Below are 6,000 nucleotides of genomic sequence, written 5' to 3'. Positions count from 1 at the left end.
CTCCCGAACCTTTCACTTAAAGTTCGTAGATCACGTCTTTTCCGGTTTTTCCGACGTTTTCCTCAAATAAACGTTGGTGGCGACTCTGCATGTTTTCCTTTCTTGGAAGATGCACCCGCAAGCTTCACGTCGCCCTCCCGCCGAAGGGTAGGTTGCGACAGTCCTGAATCAAGAGGGAGAGACCCTAACGGACTCTTTGGAGTGTAGGCCTTGGGGGTAAATACACCCAATTTGAGTGCTCCTTTAAGTCTATGTCAATCCCATATGGTTGGAGCATTCTCGCAAAATAACGTGACCCTGATGGGTCTCCCTATGATTTTACCTAGTGAGAGTGACCTGACTTACTAGTGTGTGGTTTGTCTTGTCATGTACTCCTAAGCGCCCAACAAGGTTTTTCACTAACATGGTACCACATAACATATAGGATTGAGTCTTAGTGTATATGTTGCATAACACTTGTGTATTGATCGATATTAATTGACTTGGTGATATTGTGTTTTGATCCTTAAGTACGTGAATGTTGTGAAAATGAATGAGACATGTTGTGTTGTGATGTGATGTTGGGCGACAAAGTGGTGAAATGACGTGAGCTATGTTAAAGTAAGTTTTATTTTGTTTATATGATATTTATACCTACATGTTGTCTTGTTTCTCTCCATTAGTTAGGAATGTGATTGATGTGTCATCATTTTCTCATATTTCTTAACCCTTTTTGTCACCATTTTAATTACTGATTAACCTTAATTGTCAAATTAATTATGCAGTTTTATCATTTGGGCCTACTAGATTAATTTTGTGTTTTTAATTTAATTTTAGGAGAATTATAAGTAATTGGGCTTGGACTAGAAAAGAGCAGACAATTTTATTCTACCAAATCTTATCTTATCTAGATTTTATCTCATCTAGATATTATTTCATCTAGATTTTATCTTATCATATCTAGATTTTATCTCATCTAGATATTATTTTATCTAGATCTTATCTTATCTTATCTTATCTTATCTAGATTTTATTTCATCTAGATATTATTTCATCTAGATTTTATCTTATCTTATCTTATCTAGATTTTATTTTATTTATGGGCTTGGACTTAAAACAGATTTGTAAGCTTTGGGGCTGAGAACTATATAACAGCACCAAGGTTCTAGTTTTAGTCTCTCTCTTTCTTTCTCTCTCTCTCTTTCGTTTTAGCTTTTTGTTTTGGAGAATAATTCTAGTTTTCTTCGTTTTCTACTACAAATTTGTTTGCTATTGGTTAATGGAAGGCTAAGTCTCCAACGTTGTTTTCTCTTGAGGATCAAGCACAACTCTCTTTGAGGTTTTATTATTACTATTGCATTCTGCTCAGTTTTTCCTCTTCACCAATTACTCTGTATTTGTTGCTATTAATCCATGCATGCTTAGTGCTTGATTAATTGTCTCTATGCTTAATTTACGTTCATGCTTAATAATTAGTTTCGTTCATGATTAATTGGTGTATGTGTTGCTTAATCACATAATGAATGACTTATGTTAAATTTCACTAAGTAATTTAATTTAGGGTTGGATTAAGTGGTTGAACTGATAAAGGATAAATCCTCATAACCTAGGATAAGAGACTTGCTTGTAAATCAAGGGGAAACAACGTATTTTAATTATGATATTTTCTAATTCAAATTTACTTGTTTTTTAATTTTCAAAAACAAACAACCCCCCCCCCCCAATTTGTTACTGTTTTATTACAATCTGTTATGAATGTTTGATTGACCATTGCTCGTTGGGAGATGACCTAGGATTACTTCCTAGATATTGCATTTTTAATGTTTATTTGATTCGGGTACGGCCTCGATCAAATTTGGCGCCGTTGCCGGGGAGCAGTGGGCCAAAGGTTCATAATAGTGTTTAGTTATCTTATTTTGTGTAGCGTTTTGTTTTGCATTTCAGTTGCATTCCCTGTTTAGCGACTGCTTTAGCGACTGATTCTGCCTTTTGTTTTGCTTTGAACAGTGTTGAACAGTGATTAGCAACTGGGAATTAGCGACAGATTTTGCAATTTAATTAGCGATTTTTGTTTTGATAGTTAGAGTTGTTATTTTTGGCTGAATTTTTTTGTGGTAGCTTCTTTTGATCCATATTTCGTGTGAAAAATTCCAGGAGCACTTAGTGTGGCAGTATTTGAGAGAGACAAAAATTTTGGAAACTTGTTTTTAGCAAAACTTAAAACGGCCATAACTTTTGCTTCGGATATCAGAATGACTATTATTATATATGCATTTGGGGTAGAAAAAATTTCTCATATTGTGGCTACTTGTTGAAGCCGGTTGGGGTCTCCCAAACTCCAAAAATCAGCCATTTACTATTTTTTTTTATTTTTCAAATATTATTGTCCTATTTTTCTAAACTTTGCTTAGGTAGTTTTCATAGTTAGACTTTGAATTTTTGTTTGAAATTTTTTGTGCTATCTTTTCATGATTTTAGGGTGTTCCTCACAAAATTTCAGCTTATTTTGATATCGTTTGAGTATAGCTGTAGTTTTACCCCCTTGTTAGGTTCTTGTTGAGAAACACATTATTTGCTACATATAGTGCATGACTAGGGGCAATCCAAGTGATTTACAACCCTTTGATCCTGAAATAGATAGAACCTTTCATAGATTAGTTAGGCATAGTGTGCATCCTGGTCATTCTATGCATTTTGAGCATATTGTTGAGAGTGATTCTGAATATTCTGATTTTGAGCATTCCACTACTAATTTTCATACTAAGAACATGGCTCAACCTCCACCTCGTGAGAGGACTCTTAGGGAGATGGATGCACTTGATTTCACTTATGAAAGCTTGTACATTCAATATCCTGATGAGGGTGTTCCATATGTACTCAAGACTGGACTAATACATTTGCTGCCCAAGTTTCATGGTCTTGTAGGTGAAGATCCTCATAAGCATCTTAAGGAGTTCCATATTGTTTGTTCCACCATGAAGCCCCCTTATGTCCAAGAAGATCATATCTTTCTAAAGGCTTTTCCTCATTCTCTGGAGGGAGTGGCAAAAGATTGGCTATACTACCTTGCTCCCAGGTCCATTTTCAGCTGGGATGACCTTAAGAGGGTGTTCTTGGAGAAATTCTTCCCTGCATCTAGGACCACTGCCATCAGAAAAGACATTTCAAGCATCAGGCAACTTAGTGGAGAAAGCTTGTATGAGTACTGGGAAAGATTCAAGAAATTGTGTGCAAGCTATCCCCACCACCAGATTTCTGAGCAACTCCTTCTTCAATATTTCTATGAGGGACTTAGCAACATGGATAGGAGTATGATTGATGCTACCAGTGGTGGAGCTCTTGGTGATATAACCCTTGCTGAAGCTAGGAATTTGATTGAGAAGATGGCTTCCAACTCCCAACAATTCAGTGCAAGAAATGATGTTATTGTTCTTAGAGAAGTCCATGAGGTGGCCACGGATTCATCCTTATCTACTGAAAATAAAAAGCTTGAAGGAAAACTTGATGCCTTGGTCAACCTAGTAACCCAGCTTTCCATGAATCAGAAATCTACACCTGTTGCAAGAGTCTGTGGTCTATGTTCTTCTGCAGATCATCATACAGATCTTTGTCCTTCTTTGCAGCAATCTGGAGTCAATGAGCAACCTGAAGCTTATGCTGCAAACATTTATAATAGACCTCCTCAGCAGCAAAACCAACAACAGCAGAATAAATATGACCTTTCAAGCAATAGATATAATTCAGGTTGGAGGAATCGTCCAAATCTGAGATGGACAAGTCCTCCACAACAACAACAACAGCTTGTCCCTCCTTTTCAGAATGTTGCTGGTCCAAGCAAGCCATATGTTCCTCCTCCAATACAGCAGCAGTCACAACAAAGACAACAAGAAACTGAGGCTCCTCCTCAACCTTCCTTAGAAGAGTTAGTGAGGCAAATGACCATCCAGAATATGCAATTTCAGCAAGAGACAAGAGCCTCCATTCAGAGTCTGACAAATCAAATGGGGCAGATGGCTACTCAGATGAATCAAGCTCAGTCCCAAAATTCTGACAAATTGACTTCACAAACTTTGCAGAATCCAAAAAATGTGAGTGCCATCACCTTGAGGTCTGGCAACCAAATTCAAGTGCCTCCACCAGTAGCAGCACCTGCACCTGAACCTGTCAAGCTTCTTCTACACCTGAAAAAGAGGATGAGATAGTTGCACAAAAGAGAAAGTTTCCTAACAAAAATTTTCATGCATGTGGACCTTCTTCTAGTAATTCTGACTTACAGCAGCCTCCTATCCCTCTTCCATTCCAACCTAGAGCAATTCCAAACAAAAAGATGGAAGAGGTGGAAAAGGAGATCTTGGAGACCTTCAGGAAAGTAGAGGTGAACATACCTCTGTTGGATGCCACAAGGCAGATTCCAAGATATGCCAAGTTTCTAAAGGAGTTGTGCACCCACAAAAGGAAGCTCAAAGGCAATGAAAGGATTAGCCTGGGCAGAAACATGTCAGCATTGATAGGTAAATCTATTCCTCACATTCCTGAGAAATGTAAGGACCCAGGTACTTTCTGTATACCTTGCATTATTGGGAACAGTAAATTTGAGAATACCATGCTAGATCTAGGAGCATCAGTTAGTGTCATGCCTTTGTCCATTTTCAATTCTTTATCTCTTGGACCTTTGCAATCTACAGATGTTGTGATCCATTTGGCAAATAGAAGTGTTGCTTACCCCGAAGGTTTCATAGAGGATGTGCTGGTTCGGGTTGGTGAGCTTATTTTTCCTGTTGATTAATTATGTTCTTAATATGGAAGAGGGATTTTCCCATGGTTCAGTTCCAATTATTTTAGGCAGGCCATTTATGAGAACAGCCCGAACCAAGATAGATGTTTATGCTGGCACATTGTCTATGGAATTTGGTGATATTGTTGTTCATTTTAACATTCTTGATGCCATGAAACATCCATCTGAGGATCATTCTATTTTTCGTGTTGAGATAATTGATCAGATTGTTGATGATTATATGTTTGATTTTGATTTTGTTCTTCATGGTAGGAACCATCCATTTTTATCAGATCTGCATACTTATCACTCCTTATGCATTGAATCTGAATCTTGTAGAAGCAAGCTTCATGATGAATCAAGATTGATTCAAGGAGTTTTGATGATAACAAAGATGATGACAAAAAGCTCAAAAGTCAAGATCACTTCATGATAACAAAGATGATGACATTCAAGAATGAATTCAAGAATGAGTTCAAGATTGAGTCAAGAACACTTCAAGGATCAAGAGGAAAGAATCAAGAATCAAGATTTAAGATTCAAGAATAATCAAGATCAAGATTCAAGACTCAAATATTCAAGAATCAAGAGAAGACTTAATCAAGATAAGTATTAAAAAGTTTTTCAAACCATTGAGTAGCACAAGAAGTTTTCACAAAATCATTACCAAAGAGTTTTACTCTCTGATAATCGATTACCAGATTATAGTAATCGATTACCAGTGGTTTTAAAATGTTAAGATTTTCAAAATTCAAAATGAAGAGTCACATCTGTTGAGTGACTATTTTCGAAAAATTCATTTCCAAAAGTCACATTTCTTCAAGTGACTTGTTTCTGAAGATTCTTTCAAAAGTCATATCTTTTTAAGTGATTAGTTTTAAAGGAATTGCCAAGACTTACAAGTTTTGACTTGAGTCATCAAGAAACTATAAATATGTGACCTTGGCATGAAAACAAAAGAACAATCTCATTCATCTCAATCATATCTTTCAATCATCTTTCAATATTTTCTTTCATCTCTTTCAACAGTTTTTCTGTTTCATCTTCTCTTCATCTTTCTAAAAGTGTTTGTTCAAAACTTTTTCTTCCAAGAAAAGTTCTTTGTTCAAAAACTTGTGCTATTCATCTTTTTCATTCCCTTCTCCCTTTACCAAAAAGAATTCGCCAAGGACTAATCGCCTGAATTCTTTTTGTGTCTCTCTTCTCCCTTTTCCAAAAGAACAAAGGACTAATCGCTTGAATTCTTT

This window comes from Glycine max, chromosome 1 (genome assembly GCF_000004515.6).
Source record: "Glycine max cultivar Williams 82 chromosome 1, Glycine_max_v4.0, whole genome shotgun sequence".
Classification (NCBI taxonomy): domain Eukaryota; kingdom Viridiplantae; phylum Streptophyta; class Magnoliopsida; order Fabales; family Fabaceae; genus Glycine; species Glycine max.
The sequence above is the reverse complement of the archived record's forward strand: the minus strand, read 5'-3'. Positions refer to the sequence as shown.